The sequence below is a fragment of the Mustela nigripes genome, chromosome 14, assembly GCF_022355385.1.
Source record: "Mustela nigripes isolate SB6536 chromosome 14, MUSNIG.SB6536, whole genome shotgun sequence".
Classification (NCBI taxonomy): domain Eukaryota; kingdom Metazoa; phylum Chordata; class Mammalia; order Carnivora; family Mustelidae; genus Mustela; species Mustela nigripes.
In genome coordinates, this window is record NC_081570.1 from 16,250,698 (window position 1) to 16,269,306 (window position 18,609).

An 18,609-nucleotide genomic window follows, 5' to 3' on the forward strand; every position below is an offset into this window, starting at 1 on the left:
GTCACCCTGCCCTGCTCCCAGGAGGGGAAGTGATACAAAGGCCGCCTCCTCACTGGCCCCTGTTTCTCCAGGATCCCCTCATCCGTTCATCTGCCTCAGAGTGTGGATCCCCAAGACCCCTTCGGGGAGTTTGTGAGATCAAAAGTTTTTCACGATAATAAGCCAGACATAAAAGAGATCTACAAGGATTTAAAACAATGCCACTCTGCCCACTAAAGACTCTCATGTTGGAAAGTACAGTTATCTTTAATAAAAATCTATTCTTTATTTTAATGTGTCATGGGTTTATTATTGCTACTTTGAAATAATAAATATTTCTTTTTAAAAGTTTTTTTTATTTTTTATATATTTGACAGAGAGAGACAGACACAGAGAGAGCACAACCAGGGGGAGCAGCAGAGGGAGAGGGAGAAGCAGGCTCCCCACTGAGCAGGGAGCCTGATTCGAGGCTCGATCCCAGGACCTCCATTTGCTTATCCGTGAGATGGCATCAGTGACACGACTGCTCCTCTCTACTTCACAGAAATGTTTTGTAAACCATAAGGGGCTATGCATTGTCATATTTTCATTATAACTCTTGGCAATGGGAAGGAACTTGGAGATGGTAGGATAGCCTTAATCTCAAGGGCTGAGAGAAGAGCTACCCAACACAATTAGCCAGCCTCCTCATTGTACAGGTGAGAAACTGAGGCTCGGATGGAAGGAGTTATTCATTTCATGCCACAGAGTGACATGGAACACAGGAGGAGCCTTTTCCATTCTTGACTCATAACCCTGCATCTCCCTTTATCAACTCAAGGGACCCCAGGATCATGGGGAAACCTCCTTTCCCAAGCATTGGAAAACTTGGTTTCCATTGTGGGTTTTCCCTAACTTGCTTGGGGAAGAAGTTCCTCACCTCTGTGCCTGTTTTCGTAACTGTCAAAATAAAGGGCTGGATAGGTAAGCTCCAAAATATTTGTCAGTATAATTGATCAATAAGCATAATAACATGTCCAAAGAAATACAAATTAAACAACAATGAAACAAAAAGCGATAATACCTAGTGCTGGCAGGCATGAGTTGAAATTGGCACTCTTGATATTTTTGAAGGCAACATTCATCAATACTGTCAAACCTTATAGCCAAAGCCTTTTAAAGATGTATTTATTTTATTTATCTTAGAGGGAGAGAAAAAGAATGCGTGTGGATGGGGGTACAGAGGGAGATGGAAGGAAAACTCAGACTCTGCACTCAGCACAGAGCCTGACACTCGGCTCAGTCTCACCAACCTGAGATCATGACCTGAGCCGAAACCAAGAGTCAGATGCTTCACTGACTATGCCACCCAGGTGCCCCGCCAAAGTCTTTAAAATACAGTATGCAAAGCCTTTGGCCTAGAAACTCCACTTCTAGAATTTCATTCTGAGGCAATAATGAAAAAATTGACTTCAGGAATGTTGTTGATTGTTTGTAATAGTGAGGAAGCCGATAAGAGAGAGAGAGAGAGAACAGACGTCCAGTCTAAGGACTCACAGTGAGATACTTTGCAGCCACTCACACTGATGAGGTAGCCAGTGGTTCATGCAGAAAAAAATGCTGAGTGGAAAAAAATCCTGAATGGAAAAAAATATTGAATGAATTATAAACAACACAGGTAACACATTCCTGTTAATGTTGTTTTGAAAGTATGTTTGAAATAACAGGCAATATATTCACTAAAATGTTAAAGGTGATTATCACTGGATTCTTGTTGCTTTTTTTTTTTTAAGACTTTTTAAATTTATGTGTCAGAGAGAGAGAGAGAGCACGCACAAGCAGGGGGAGGGACAGGCAGAGGGAGAAGTAGGCTCCCCAATAAGCAAAGACCTTGATGTGGGACTCGACCCCAGGACCCTGGGATCCTGACCCGAGCCAGAGGCAGACACTTAACTGACTGAGCCACTCAGGTGTCCCAGATTCTGGTGGCTTTTAAAGATATACAGAGGGGCTCCTGGGTGGCTTAGTAGGTTAAGCCTCTGCCTTTGGCTCAGTTCATGGTCTCAGGGTCCTGGGATGGAGCCCAGCATCAGGCTCTCTGCTAAACAGGGAACCTGCTTCCCCCTCCCCTCTGCCTGCTTGTGACCTCTCTCTCTGTCTACTTGTGATCTCTCTCTCTGTGTCAAATAAATAAATAAAATCTTAAAAAAAAGAAAATACACCTATGGGGGCACTGAGTAGCTCGATCGGTTAAGTGTCTGCCTTTGGCTCAGGTCATGATCTCAGGGTCATGGGATGGAGCCCCACGTGGGGCTCCCTGCTCAGCGGGGAGTCTGCTTCTCCTTCTCCCTCTGTTGCTCCCTTTACTTGTGCCCTCTCACTCTGCTCTCTCTCTCTCTCTAGGAAGTAAATAAAATCTTAAAGAAGAATAAACACATACCATCTATACCATCTTTGGGCGTTGTTTTGCAGCGATCGTGGGTTACTTGTGAAATAAGAGAAAAAATAGAATCAAGTCCTTTCAGCTCTGAAATTCTAGCATGCTCCCCCCACCTCCCTGGCTGCCCCCTCATTAACCTCGGCCCGTCCCTTCCAGCCCTTGTGTGAATCAGGGCAAACAGGAGGGATATAGTCAACCGGACAGGAATGTGGATTTGGTCGGGGTGGGGGGGTGCTGCTGTGAACCTTTGGCCAGGACGTGAGCAGTGGAAGCTGCCCAAGTGTGTCATCCATGAGAAGGCCCTTCTGTGACGGCAGAGGCAGGAAACCAGGTGTCAGTGGAGACAAAAGAGTCCTCGGCGCGTGAAATGGGACTTGGAGCAGGGCCCACCGGGAGGGGATGGAGGGTGGCTGCCGGGCCGCCCGCAGCCCGGTCTCGACGGGGCGAAGTCCAATCACCAGAGCATCTTGGGGTGATCTGGCTTCCGAGCTCTTCGCAGCACTGCGGTTCTGTCACCGCCTTCTTATACTCGGGAAACTGAGGTCCAGCAACGGAAATCTGAAATGCCTGTAGAGCCACCTGGGCAAGCAGGACGGGGCCCTACCCTCTGCCCTTGGTGACCGGTGCTTCTCACACTACCATCGCGAAGGACCGTTTTGTTTTTAAATTTCTGTCATAGACTGATACTTTTATACAAGACAATAAAAATGAACTACTAGAAACGAGCCATCCAAAGGGGTCCCATTCATAGAAACGGCAGCATGGTAGCATGGTAGTTACCAGAGGCGGGGGGGCGGGGGGAGTTGTTGTTGAAAGGGTCTAGATTTTTCCATTCAGAAAGACGAAACCATTCTCAGGATCTGTTTCACAAGCCTATGAATATACTGAACAACTAAACTTAAAAATGGTTAAGATGGTCAATTTTATATTATGTGTTTTCCGCCACAATTAAAAAGAAAAGTTTTATAGCTCACAGTGATACGGATGTCGATATAGAAAATCTTCTGAAATGGTACTTAAGGGACACCTGGGTGGTTCAGTCAGTTAAGCGTCTGCCTTCGGTTCAGGTCATGATCCCGGGGTTCTGGGATCGAGTCCCACGTCAGCCTCCTTGCTCAGCGGGGAGCCTGCTTCTCCCTCTGCCTGCTGCTCCCCCGCTTATAGTCTCTCTGACAAATCAATAAATAAAATCTTAGAAAAAAAAATGAAATGACAGTCAATGCTTCCTAAAGCAACAGCACTAAAATTAGACAGGAAATGAGAGAAACATATTTGTCTTAGAACATTTCATAAAATAATTACAAAAAAAGAGAGGAATTACTAGAATGGTGAACGCCAGCGCTATGGCTATAAAAGTTTTGAAACCCTCTGGGTTTCTGCCAGCTCCTGCACCAGCCACAGCCCTACCAGACCACACAGGAGGGACACAGAGACCCCCATGTCACAGACGCAAACAATTGATTAAGGAACACGTGCAGCCCCGGTCACTTGGCATCCGCACAGCCCCTCACGGTCAACACCCGCCCTCGTGACTGATGCGGCTCAGGCCCCAGGGAGACGAGGAAAACGCTTTCTTGCTCATCTCTCGCTCCATGTCCTCGACACAAAGAACAGCTGCGTCCAGGTGCCACCAAAGCTTGTAGACTGTGGGGTGACCGACACTGCACGGGGACCGCCTTGGAGCACAAGGAAGAGGCTTTCATCAGGGCGAGGGAAGCCTTTGCTCTTAGGTAAGAGAAAAGACCAAATAATTCAAGTCCTTCCTCTCAGGACAAATGACATCGGTGCTCAGTGGGACCAAGCGTGCATCTCCTTGCTTGGCTTCATGTCCCAGTTTGTGGTTCCGGCGGTACTCAGAAAAGGCCCTGGTGTCTGCAAGAGCTGCACAGCGTGGTTGGAGAACATTTCACGATATCACAATATCAAATAATTCATAATCCCTTATATTTGTATGTATGGAGTCGAGAGGTAACACGCTTACAGCACAATAACCAGTTGCTTCCATGACTGACTGTTGGGTCTAGATATTGCTTTGACAGATGGTAAAAATCAAGATACACATGATAGGATTTAAATGAAGAGCTTCAACTGTTTGTAATATTTTCCACAATAATCATAACGTATGCAACCCCATTACGGCATTTGAGCTCGCTGTGTAAAATGCATGGCTCATTTTCTAATCTAAATATTGCTTTAAGGATATTATGGACAATTTGTTGCTACCTTCTCAACAGAGCAAGTGTTTCCCAAACCGAAATTAATTAAAATCCATCTAAGGAATACAATGACTTGAGAAAGATTGTCTAATTTCACATTACTATCAACGGAACAGAAATTATGTGAAAATCTTGATTATAACAACACAATTATTGATTTTGCTTGAGTTAGGCAAGAAAAACAAAATTGATAGAGTAAATATATAATTTATGAATCACAGGAGGTTTATTTGGAAATTTTATCACTCACTCAAATGTCATCAACCCCTCATGAGACAACCCAGACATGTGATAATAATTTGATCCAATAGTCTTTGATATTTTGCTGACTTTCAGTCATACAGAAATCATAGCTTTACACATACTTTAAATTTTGTTATACCAAAGGTATATTTGTCATAACTCATTTACTATTGATTGGTTTCTTTTTAAAATTTTATTTATGTATTTTTAAAAATATTTTATTTATTTATTTGCCATAGAAAGAGAGAGCACAAGCAGGGGGAGCAGCAGGCAGAAGGAGAAGCAGGCTCCCCACTGAGAAGGAGCCTGATGCAGGACTTGATCCCAGGACCCTGGGATCATGATCTGAGCCAAAGGCAGACACTTAACCAACTGAGCCACCCAGGCATCCCTGCTTTTTACCTTTTAAATGTTCAGATATATGGTATGAGGAACTCCATTTGTATCTTGCCTCAGACCCTACATATGTCTGGATGAGTTCAGCCAAGGGAACTGCCCAGGGCCACACGTGATCCAAATGCCTTGTCTCTCCTTCAAACACTTACTCAATGAGGTTGCCTGGTATGGGGATGAGATCAAGATGTGTAGCTTACAGCCTCTGCTCTTGGGAGTCCGCCGGCTTATAATGGAGCCCAGGAAGACCTGTACTCAATCCTGGGAGCGCCTCTTGGAAGTGTAGGGCACAGACTTCCACTCGAAGCAGCTCTTAATTCAAATGAGCCAAGGCTGAGGTCTTGAGCCCACCACATCCTTCCTGAGTGGCTTTAAGCAAGAGTCTTCTCCTTTCTGGGCTTCAATGTTCTCATCTGTAAAATGGGGATAATAACACCTACATATATGTTACAAAAGTTAAATGTGATTCTATGTGTGTTCTCATTATTATATATAAACTTCTTGGCCTCAAATAACAACCAGTTATCACATGGCGATTTCTGTAGGTCAGGAACTCGGGAGTGGCTCGGCTGGGTGCTGGTGGCATAGGGTCCCACCAAGTCACAGTTGGAACGCCAATAGGGGCGGCGGTCATGTGAGGGTCTGGTTGCAGGTGGCATGTCCCCTCACCAGATGCCTCCCCCAACCAGCTGACAGCAGGGCTGGATTCCTCTCTACCTGGGCCCTCAGATACGTACCTGAATGTCCTCAGACATGGGAGCTGACTTTCCTCAGAATGATCCAAACAAGAGGAGAAAGTCAAATGCCTCCTTATGACCTAGTCTCCAGAGTCACATAGCGTTTGCCTTGTGCTATTAGTCAGAAGCAGGTCGCTAAGTCCCAACCATCCTCCAGGGGAAGGAATCAGCCTCCACCCCCTGAAGGGAGGAGGACCTGAGAATTTGGGGACATATTTTCCAACAACAACAGCATGAAAATGCTTGGCGGAGGATGAGTGAGTGTCCCCCAGGAAGCCCCATGATCCTCTGCCCAATTTGTGTTTCTTTTGACAATTAATAGTGTTCTTTGCATCCCTTAGTACCCTGCATGTTCAGAAGAAGCCTAAGGGGTCATTATTTCCATTTTACAGATGAGAAAACCAAGGCTGGCAGAGATGTGATTTGCCTAGAGGCACCCAGACTTTGGTGGCAGAGCTGGGCTTGAAACTCGGCTCATGATCAGCTTGGTGTTTCTGTTTCTGTTCCTGCTTCCCCATGGGACAGGAGCTAGGGTCTGCGTCCTCAACTATGGGGGGGATGTTTGAGAAGCCATGGAAATCCGGCCGGTCATGAACAAGGCCGTGACTCTTCCGGAAGAAGAGGACGGCACAGGATGAAAAGGGTCTGGTGAGTGTGCGAGCGGATTGGGACGAGACAGGGCGCGGCCGGCGCAGAGAAGTGGCCATCGGAGCGTGAAGTGTCGAGGGATGAGGGCGGGGGAGTGATGGGGAGACCTGTGCCAGGTGTCAGCTGTACCCGAGAGCAGACGGAGGCAGGTGATCATTTACAGCAGGGTGAGGGGAAGGTTGGGTGGGCTCTGGGGCCTGGGGATCCAGGCCACTGTCCTTGGAGACAGTCCCCCCCCCCAGCAAAGGAGGGGGTAAAGCTTGAGTTCAAGCCTGGGGCTTGGAGTGAGGCTGTCCTGACTCTACCACCCCTGCACTGTGTGCCCCTGGGAAATCTCTAAACCTCTCTGAGCCTCTGTTTCTACAACTGCTCAGAGACAGCAAGATCTACGAAGCCCCATACCCTGTATGAACATACCTACCAGGAATCCTCTAGCCTACTGGGGTGCTTATGTGTCTTCACGGGGCAGAAAATCCTAATGGTCTGGAGATCTGCCATCTGTAGGTAGCTACTAGCCACAGGCAGCCACTTACACTGAAATATAAATTAATTAAATGAAATAAAATTAAAAACTCACTTTCTCAGTCACAATCGTCCTATTCCAAGCTCTTGATGGCCGTCTATGACTTAGTAATACCACAGTGGACCATGCAGAATGGCCCATTGTATCACTGCAGAAATCCCTATCAGCACGGTCCAGAAGGATTAAATTGCCCACCAGCGGATAATTTGAAATCTTCTGGTAGCCACACCAAAACAAACAAACAAACAAACAAACACCAGGTAAAACTAATTCTAATAACATTTTATTTAACCTAATATATCTTGAATATTATTTCAACATGTCACCAATATTTTTTCAAAAAACTGTTAATGAGATATCTTACATTCTTTTTTTTTTTTTCTTACTAAGTCTGAAGGTTTTGGGGTCTATTTACATGATGGCAATTTCAGTTGGTACTAGCCACGTATCAGTTGCTCATTAGCACGTGTGGTCTGCGGCCACCATGTTAAACAGAGCGGTAGGAGAACACAGGCCCTGGGGACCCACAGAAGCTGGGGTGAGGCCCCCCCCTCCTTCATCTGCTGCCGTGCCATGTGGCCTTGGGCAAGTAATTCAGTTTCTCTGAGCCTCAGAGCCTCTATCTGCAAAATGGCTATGATTTCTAGATGGGCTCTGATTCTATAGGTGGTACCATTATAGTCCACGTGTGCCACTATTATTAATATATCACTGGTTTATATATTATGATTATACCAGCCAGTGATTATGGCGAGGATGTACAAGGAGAATGAGCATAAAGCCTATAGCACGGTGTACACTATGGGGTACGCTTTGAATAAACGCCACTGCTGGCAGTGGCAAGTGTAACTGTCATAGGTCTGACTATCCCACCAGGCAGTGCGTTCCTGGATGGCAGGACCCAGGCTCTGTTTTCTTCTGCCCTCCCCCCACCACACGCACAGCCTAGCCCCTGCCCCGGCACCTGACCCAGAGCTCCCCCTCTGTCTGGGCATCTCTCTGTGGTCAGACAAGCGGGAAGGCCGTTCAGCTTTCGTGCCTGTCCCCACCCCAGGGTCTCGCTCAGAGCTCATGACTCAAGTTTGCAAACATTCTCAGCCCGTGAGGCTGTTAGTGGCTCAGAAATCCGTTCCCCTGTGTGAGTGGGGGCAGGGAGGGAGGAAAACTCTGGGCTGGCCAACAGAAGACCTGCTCCTAAGGCCAGCTGCTACCCTGGATGGGTTATTTTCTCTCCAGGAGCCTCCAGTTCCCTCACTGTAAAATGGGCAGGTCAAACCTGATGAACGTTAGGGCCCCTCTGTGGCATCGAAACAGCTGGTAATCAGGGGTGTCTGGGTGGCTCAGTCAGTTAAGCCTCTGTCTTTGGCTCAGGCCATGATCCCAGGGTCCTGGGATGGAGCCCCACATCAGGCTCCCTGCTCACGGGGAACCTGCTTCTCCCTCTCCCTCTGCCTGCTACTTGCTCTCTCTCTGGATGTGTAAAATAAATAAATAAAATCTTTTAAAAATATAAAATAAAATAAGGGGCACCTGGGTGGCTCAGTGGGTTAAACTTCTGCCTTCGGCTCAGGTCATGATCCCAGGTTCCTGGGATCGAGCCCCACATTGGGCTCTCTGCTTGGCGGGGAGCCTGCTTCCCTTCCTCTCTCTCTGCCTGCCTCTCTGACTATTTGTGATCTCTGTCTGTCAAATAAATAAATAAGATCTTAAAATATATATATATATATATATATATATATATATATATATATAATAAAATAAGCAGCTGGTAATGAGGACCCCTGACCAGCGAGGCTCTGCTCAGAGGAGAGAGCACAACAAATTGTCCCTCCTTACGCACATACTCCCGGGGAAGCCAGCATAGGACACCCAGGCCCTGTAGTCTGAGGGAAAGCCAGACCCAGACCCTGAGTCTCCTGACCTTGAGGTATCTGCCATCCCCTTCCTTAGCTGAGGAAGGTGAGAAAAACATGATCGCCCTGCTCATAGGTGGGAATCAACTAGCCATCCCGGCTCGGCAACTTACCAGCTATGTGACTTTCAGCAAGTCTCTTAACTTACCTCAGTTTCCTTATCCATTCAATGGGTGCATTGTATTTACCTCACAGGGCTGCTCCGGCCTTCAAACGAGCTAGCGTCCGTGCGGAGCTCAGAACATTCTCCAGCTCCTGTCGGTTCTCCTCAAGCGTTTGCTGCTCTATGACACCTGTTTCTGTGTCTGTTTGATGTTATGTTATTACACTGTTTATGCTACTACCATTATAATATTACGTGAATCATGGTTATGTTCATTCCACATGAAGCAGGTGGCCAAGGAGACCCACCATGTAACGGACGGCATCTCCTCTGGTGCTCACCTCAACCCCAGGAGGGTGACGCTGATGACAGGACATGAGGCTTCTAGGAGTGATTCGGCGCGGCCAGGGCCGCACAGCCAACAGGTAGCAGAGCAAGGATGCGGATCCACAGGCTTTATCCTTTCTCCTCTGCCTCCGCCTGCTTGGAGAAGTCCGTTCCGCTTCTCTGGCTGAGCTCCTGTAAGGATGGTCAATGCAAACTCCTCTCTGCCAGAAAAACCTGCCTCCAGATTCCTTCTAGAATTTCTGGCCCTTGGCTGGGCCCTGTGAAGTCAGGTTCCCTCCAATCCAACCGCCTCCCCGTGGTCCTTGTCCCTGCTTCGGCCATGCTGGGTGCTTTCTGGACGGGCCTTTCCTGCAACCAGAGCAACCGGGAGCTCAGGAATCTCCCTTTCTATGGCCTCATTTGCATAATCCCCACAATCCAATGCAGACTCAGCGTCTCTTTGTGATATTAATTATGTGGAGGAAAATGTCCTGGACAGGGAAGACCGGATCCTGATTTCCAACCGTTGTCCCCTCGTGCTATCCCGACTGCTCACCCCTCTCAAATATGGCATGGTATGGAGCAGAATCGGGGTTCGGGCACCAGAGGTTTGAACGGGCGGCTGCGTGTCCCTCCAACTCTGTGTTGCCCTGGGGCTGCTTGGGCCCCTGGAGTTACTGAAGGAAGGAAGGTCTGGCCCCCGCTCAAAGATCAGCTATCGGTGGATGTTAAGTGTTCAAGTGTGTGATAAAACATACCGTTTGCATTTAAAAATTAATCCCAGAGGAAAATAATAGACTATTAGTTAATAGGGAGAATTGACAAGCTGGCTGCTTTCCAAGGCCATCTCAGACAGTTACAACGCTGAACTTCATTCACTTCGCCTTCACGATGGTCCCAGAAAGAGGAGAGCCCCCTGCCTGGGTCTCCTTGGACTCTCCTTGAGCTCCTTGTCCGGCCCCATCGTTGGAAGCCTGAAACCATTTGCTAATTCTACTTCATAACCCAGGGAACATCTTATCACTAACTGGCTGTGTGACCTTGAGTTAATCACTTTCCTTCTCTGAGATTCAGTTCCTACATCAGTAAAAAGAGACGGGTAGAGAAGCTGATGCCAGGCTCTTGCGAATTTAGAAATTCTCCGGTTCTATCCTTCTCATCATTTGCGTGGAGACACATCTTGAGGCCTCTTTCCAGAAACAGTCTGTCCGAGAGAAGTCTGGGAAGGCTGAGAAGTTTGGGCCCACTGACCTCAAAGCCCCTTCTTCTTTTTTGCTTCTCAGAACCTATTCTGGACCCCTGCCTGCTCCTGGGAGATCTGAGTTCTAGTCCTGACACTGCTCCAGCCCACCTGAGATCCCAGACAGCACAAGACCGAAGGGCAGCAGGACTCTGGACTGGTCAGGGGCCCGGGAGGAGGATGGACACTGTCTATGCTGTACACAGATCTGCGCCGACCCCAGACTCTCCCAAAAAGCAGAGTCAGGCAACACTGGGGGGAACAGCCTGCAGAGAGAAGGGAGGGCCCAGAGCCCCAGGCAAGCACCCTGGGAGAATTTTTTGAGGGCTAAATGAGCTCACATTGGTGAAATGCTCAACAGAGCCCTCATTATGACGCTCATGATCTCAGTGGTTAGAGATGTCTTCAACTCTGAATGATCACAAGTCATGTTCAGGCCTCCTTTTGCTGGGTTCTATTAAGTCCCAATCACGGAGTAGAGCTTCCTGGTTTTTGATTGCCAGATGTGTCCTGAGTCCATTTCTCATGATCCAGAGAATTGTCACGATCGTATGCCAACGCCTCCTGGAAGCAGACCTTCTGTTTTCATCCTCCCTCCCTTTCAACCATCCAGCCATCCACCCGCCCACTCTCCTGGCTGGTAAATACTTCTAGAACACCTCCCTGTGCCTGCTCTTGTTTCGGTGGGAATGAGCTAGAATCTTTGCCCTGCTGGGCCTCTACTCCTCCCCCAGAACCTTTCCAGAGAGCTGAGCTACACCTGGTTCTATGGCTTTTTCTGTTCCCGAGCAGTGGTCCTTAAACACTGCCTGAGCCCTCTCGTTTTCTCTGCAATCCCGCAACCCCAGTGCCCAGCTCAGCCTGGGTCTTTTCTGAGTGTGCTGGAGGAGGGCAGCTCTCCTAGTCTTCAGCGCCTCCACGCCCAGCACCCAGCTTTCCCGCCCAGCGACCCCACCCTGCTGCACCTCTCTTGCCAGGCACCCACCCAAACCGCTCTTTCAAACTCCAAGAGAAAGGTGAATCGGGAAATGGCCCGCCAGGTGACCAGCCATAAAAACCCTGTGTACTCCGGAGTGGCGCAAAGATCAAAGCATCTTCTATCGGGCTAGATGGGCCGCCTCACAACCTTTTACCTGGATCCAGCACCCACAGTTTACAGAGGAGGTTCCCATCTCCCGGCGCCTTTCATCTCCCAACGGGGGCCCCGCCACAGGGACAATGGGGCTCAGGAAGTGACACAGCCACGCAAAGCCACGCAGAATGTAAATGGCGGCATCAGGATTTGAACTCTGGTCTCCCAACATTTCATCTGATAACTTTTCAAAGGGACTTCAAAGGGGCCTTCACCTGGGGGTCAGGGAAGCTGGCTCCCGGTCCAGCATTCAGGAGTCTGTTGAGTGACCTTAGCTAACTCACTTCCTCTCCAGGCTGCTGTTTCCTCCACCGTAGAGTGGGGAAGGCTGCCATGCTCATGAGATTGCTGTAAGGATCGCAGCAGATGAAAGGTGGGAACAGGCTGTGGAGACAGGCTGCCCACTGGGACCCTCACCCACCCTCCCCTACCAGGACCCTGGGCTGCACACTGCTTCCTGCAGGGAGTGACTCTGGCCCTAAGTAGTAATTCCCACGGTCATGGATACTGAGGAGTATTTTACCACCTGTTTCCAAAGCCAAGCAGGTTCTTTATGCTGTTGGGGAAGAAGTTTCCACTCACTAGAGTGAGCAATTATTCAGTCCCCAGGTGCCAGGCCCTCTGGGGTTCAGAGGGGAACAGTACGCCGTCCACCCCAAAGGGGATTCCTGTCTGGAGAGAGCATGAATTAGCAGGAAAAGGAAAGTAACATCCTGCAGGTTCCTGCTTGGGGCCAGCATTTTGCATCATGCCCTCTCATTCCGTACTCCTGACAAGCCTTGAAGGATTAGGCCCATTTTGCGAAGAAAGAAACTGAGCCTTAAAGAGCTTCGGATCACGCATACCTGAACCCAGACTCTTTCCGCCCTGTGAGGCTGCAAGAACAGAAGATGAAGGACAGCAGGCTGTGTGCCATCAGTGCTGGGGACCCTGAGGGGGAGTGACCTGTGGAAGGCTTCCTGGAGGAGGTGGAATGTGACCAGGACTTTGGAAGCTGAGTAATCTTCTGAAGACAGGATGGAGAGAATGTGGTCTAGGGTGAAACAGGATGTGAGAAGAACCTGGATATGAGAACATGGAGGGTACTCCTGGGGCACTGAGGACAACCCTTTGGCTGGACCAGAGGGAACCCAGAGGAGAACAGTGGGAGGTGAGACTGGGAAGCTGGGCTGGGTCCTGTTTCTGAAGGACCTCTAATATCAACTACAGAGTTTGTATTTCTTTCAGGGAGCAATGGGGAGCCATTGAAGACTTTTGAGCAAGAAAGTGGCTCAATTGAAGATTTAGAGTTTCAGGAAAACCTTCCAGGAGCTGGAGGGTCGTGAGCAAAGACCTAGACAAAAAGGACAAGGCTATATAGCTTCCCTCTGACATCAGTTCATTTAAAACACGGGCTCTGTGGTGAGCATTTCATGTAATGTCTCATTTCACCACTCTAGGAGATGGACAGTATCATTAGCTTATGTTATAGATGAGGAAAGGGAGACACAGAAAAGTGGAGTGGCTAGCCCAAGGTCACAGGGCTCAGAAAAGGTAGAGCTGGGTTTGAACCCAGGCTGTCCCTCTCCCATACCTGTGGCCCTTCAAAATGGGAGCAGAAGGGAAGCTCTTCTCCAGAATAGATGCTCAGATGACCTCCACTGCAGAAGGCTGATCACAAAGTCTGGTGGAGACCCAGATGTGGAAATCCTCCACTCCAGCACCTCCTGCCTGGGTCTCTCTACCTTCTGCCGGCGCTCCTGGAGGGTGCATTAACTTCCGAGGCCGCCAGGTGGCAGTGAGGAGTCTGTCTGCTCGGAGCCTCAGCCCAGCCCAGCCTCCCGCTCCCAGCCACAAAGACCCAGGGCTGCCAGTGAGGAGTGAGGCACAGTGAGACTTTCAGGGGACCCTCCCCTCCTGGTTGCTCCTCGCAAAATCCCTGCAGGCTCTGTGCTCAGAGGGGCATCCAAAGCGGAGTTGGGTTTGCAGGTATCTTTAGGTGAAGCCGGAAGGTGCACAAAGTTGCCAGCTTTATGGTCATTCGGGCCCTGGAATAGTACACAGCTGATAGCAATACGGCTGCAGGAGAGTTTTTGGTTTTCTTTTCCTAAAGATTTTATTTATTTATTTGTCAGAGAGAGAGACAGAGAGCACACAAGCAGGCAGAGTGGCAGGCAGAGCCAGAGAGAGAAGCAGGCTCCCTGCCGAGCAAGGAGCCCGCTGCAAGACTCGATTCCAGGACCCTGGGGTTATGACCTGAGCCTAAGGCAGCGGCTTAACCGACCGAGCCACCCAGGCATCCCTGCAGGAGAGTTTTTAACAACCCAGGGAAATGCACCCCCACCATAGCAGGCGGGGGGGGGGGGGGGGGGGGGGAATAGGACAGAACACAGTGCATTTGGAAAGCTTCTAGTTATGTGCAAATTACTTGCGTCTAAAAAAATGCCTGAAAGGAAATGGATCAAAACATGAATAATGGGGGCACCTCGGGGGCTCAGTGGGTTAAAGCCTCTGCCTTCTGCCGGGGTCATGATCCCAGGGTCCTGGGATGGAGCCCCGCATTGGGCTCTCTGCTCAGTGGGGAGCCTGCTTCCTCCTCTTCCTCTGCCTGCTTCTCTGCCTACTTGTGATCTCTGTCTGTCAAATAAATAAAGAAAATCTTAAAATAAATAAATAAATAAAATCTTTTAAAAAATAAAATTCTTAAAAAAAAAAAAACCATGAACAGTGGCTCTCAGGCTGGGGAAATGATGGGTGGTTTTTGTTTTCCCCCTAAACTCTTTTATATCTTCTTTATTTTTATCAGTGGGTATGTTCCACTTTTCTCATGGAGGTATAAAATGTTTTCTTAAAAGAGAAAGGAAAGATATGGACCATCAGTAAGATTCTTTCGTCTTTCAATTGTCACCTCCTCCACGAAGCCTTCCTTCTCTGGAGGGAGGGAATGACTTCGTCCTCTGTGCCCCTAGAGTGTTTGAACAGCTTGTATTAAAGAGCACTTTTTGCTCCGTAGGGTAATTATTGACGTCAGTGTCTAAATCTATGCTATTCAATATGGTAACCACTAGCCACTAGTCACATGTAGCCAAGGGCAGAGCCCTTGAGATGTGGCTGGTGTAAATTGAGAGATGCTAAAATATAAAATACACACCAGGGTGCCTGGGTGGCTCAGTGGGTTAAAGCCTCTGCCTTCGGCTCAGGTCATGATCTCAGGGTCCTGGGATCAAGCCCCACATCGGACTCTTTCCTCAGCAGGGAGCCTGCTCCCCCCCCCCCCTCTCTCTGCCTGCTTCTCTGCCTACTTGTGATCTCTGTCAAATAAAAAATAAAATCTTAAAAAAAAATACACACCAGATTTCAAAGACTTAGTATGAAAAAAAAATGTCAAATGGTTCATTAATTGCATGTTAAAACTAGTATTTTGAACATACTGGGTTAGATAAATATATTAAAACAAACTTCACCCTGGTTTTTTTTCCTTTTTTTAATGTGGTTACCAGAAAATTTAAAAATTGTGTGTGGGTCTTATATCTTGCTGGACAGTGCTGGTCTGTGAATTTCATGAGGAAGGATCTGTGAGGAAAGATCTGCCCGTGCCAGTGCAGGTCCAGAGAGGGGAAAGGCCCTGTCCAAGGTCTCACAGCAAAGGAGCAGCAGAACTAGAACTTGAACTCTGGCTGGTCTCGCAGTGGCTCCAACTGGGGTCTGACCCACCCCTGGCCGTGTCCCCCACGGGTCCTGCGTGTGGGGAGAGAAGGGGCATTGGGATGGAAGTTAGAGACATAGTTATACTGTGAAGTAACCTCTACGTCTGTCACTCAGCATAACAAGTTTTCTTTTCAGAAAGCCCTCAGGAAGAAGGCCTCAGAGCCCTGAAGACCCAGGACTCATTCTGCTGGTATGGGGGAGATGAGGACACAGCTTTTGTTGTCTCCGCTGAATCCACAACAATGGAGTCAGAGCAGAAAGTGGCCTCAGAAAGCCACCTCAGCCAAGGCCTTCATTCTGTGTTCCTGGCAAGTGGGGCCCAGAGAGGGTGAGCGCACTGCCCAAGGTCACACAGCGATTCTCTCTTTATAATCCTTGATTCCTCCCCATTGTGCTTAAAATACAATCCATTTTTCTTCTCTCTGACCTAATCTGCTCCACACTCCGGTTGCTTGCCATGCTTCAGCTACGATTCCTAGAAGGTGCTCAGGATAGGCTCACCTCAGGGCCTTTGCATTTGCAGTTTCTCCTTGGAACTCTTTTTTCCACCCTTGTACATGGTGGCCCCCTCATCATCCAGGTTTTAGCTATCATGTCTATGTTTCAGTCTTCAAAGAGGACTTCTCTGATTCTCCAGCTAGAGTAGCCTCCTCCCGCCCCAGTCACCCAAGTTCCCATTACCCTGTTTTAGCGTCTTCCTGGCATGTATCAGTACCTTAGTTATCTTTTCCGTATAAAGGTCTTATACGGCAGAAGGAAGGTTCTAGAAGAGCAGGGCCTTCTCGCGCCTGGCCTTGCCTCCCCCCATGCTCCATTGATGTTTATTAATCAAATTGGATTGGAAGAGATCTGGATGAATCGGGTGACTGAAGGCTAGTTGCAGCCATACATCTACCCCCAAATCTGCTGTGTGTCCTTGGGTAAGTACTTTTTTTCCCCTCTCTGGGCCCCAGTTTCCCCTTCTGAAAAATGGAGCTTCCACTGCTGCCAGGCTGACTGGCAGGATAGGCTGGTTGAATTAGCATCAGTCGAGCTGATGGGTGTGAACACTGCTTTGTAAACTGTTAAAGCGTGATTGCAAATGTGAGTAGCTGTTGTCATTAGACAAATGAAGTTAAGCCGTGTCTTCCTCGCAGCTGAGGGGAGTGGGTCAGCTGCTTTCCGGGGCCTCCTGCCCTGCGGGTTTATTATTCTGAATCCCAGTGCTGCCTGCAGGCAGCTCACAGTCTGCAGGGGTGGCGGAGATAAGATGCAAATCAGAAACAAACAATCTGAGACTCCAGCAAAGGTTCTGCAGGGGGCTGACCATCTTTCAGGAAACTGCAAAGTGCAAAAGCTCGGGAGAGGGAGTGAGGCCAAGGTCAATTAAAGCTCTTGGTGGGGGGTGAGAGGGGCCAAATTGAAGCCTGCAGAGCGGAGGGGAGCACCCTGGCAGACTGCACAGCAGGGACAAAGGCATGGCCAAGGGCAGTTGCCTGAGATCCGTGAGGAGAGGCGCAGCTAGAGGGTCCCAAGTGGGGAGTAAGATATTGTTTAGGGAGAAAAAGATGGGAGCTAAGGGGGCTTTATTTTATTATTATCATTATTTTTCTTTAGAGCCAGTTAAAGCCCCTGGACTGATCTGTATTTAATTATATAATGTTGAGTAAGTCATTTCCCTCTTCAGGCCTCAGTTTCCTTATCAGTGTAGAGGGGATATAGGGAGTTGATAAATGGGTTCCTGAGTTTGAAGGATCCATGAAAGTCCTGAGAGGGGACGGAGCTGGGCTCAGACAAGCCTGGCGTGGAACCCTAGCTCTGACTTGCTGTATGACCTTGGACGAGTTTTCTGGTCCTCCGTTTCCTTGTCTGAAAAGGTGAGCACCTACTTCACAGGGCTGAAAGTTTCAGGGAACAAGCTATAAGGGAACAAGGATCTGGTACCAGATCCATGATTAATGCCTCCACTGTCCCTATTTTGGGTCAAAGGAGGAGGTACTGATGGAGTGGGTAGGTGGTGACAAGGGCACAAGGAGAGAAACCATGCAGAAGAGCTCGGTCCACGGCGCACATAGTAACAGGTGCTCCAGAAACATTTGTTGAATTGGGAAGGGATGGGGCACCTGGGTGATGGCTCTCAGTGTGTGCAGTAGCTTGGGCTGCTCTGCGCAGGAGAGGGAGTCTTGTCCCAGGATGGGCCAAGCTCAGGGTCTCCCAGACCCTGGATCCTCTGCAAAGTCTGACAAAGCAAGAACTGCCCTACCTCCAGCGGATCTTGACCCTGGTCAAGGAGGAACCCACGGGCTTGGGAGGGGGATAGACCCCCCCCCCCCCCCCAATTTCTTCCGCTGGCTCCTTCCCAAGCAGTCTACCCCAGCCGTCAGGGCCCACTTCCTCCTGGTGACTTTCTAGGATCGGACTCCCGAAGCTTCCAAAGATGACCCAATTTTCCAAATCTTAGATGGGCTCTCAGAGTCTGTGGTCCCCTTTTCTTGGTATGGAGAGGGCTCTGAAGGGAGGGGATTGTGGGGACATTTTGAGAGTTTGTGGGACAAAGGGGCAGGACAGGTCTGGGTGGTGTGCAGTGAATTTAAACTGTCCATACCTCTACTGAGCTCTTATACCCACTCCACAGAGCAGGAAGGTCCTGGTTAAGTCTTGTTTGTCAGGAGGCAGCTCAAAAAGGCCAGGGGCCCTGCCTGGGTGATTCCCGCAGGCCCTCCTGAAGCTTGCCCACCATCCAGTCTTGCAAGGCCTGTTAATGATGATAGTGATGAAGGCTGTCAGAGCTGGGCTGGGCCCACAGGGATGGAAAAGGTGTTGTGTCCTCCCCGAAGGGACAGCCGTGCACAAAACCATGGCCGCACTGTGAGGTCCATTCCACCCAGGGAAGGCTTCCGCAGATGCCCCCCATCCGCCTCTTTCACCCCCAAACTGCATTAAGAACAAGATGAACAGAGAAAGAGAATCCTAATGTACAGATAGAAGGGTCTGCAGGGAGGGGCTCGCGGGCTCGCTCAGAACAAGGCGGGGAGGGTAGGCCTGGGGTCTGTCTGCCAGGCCCGGCCCA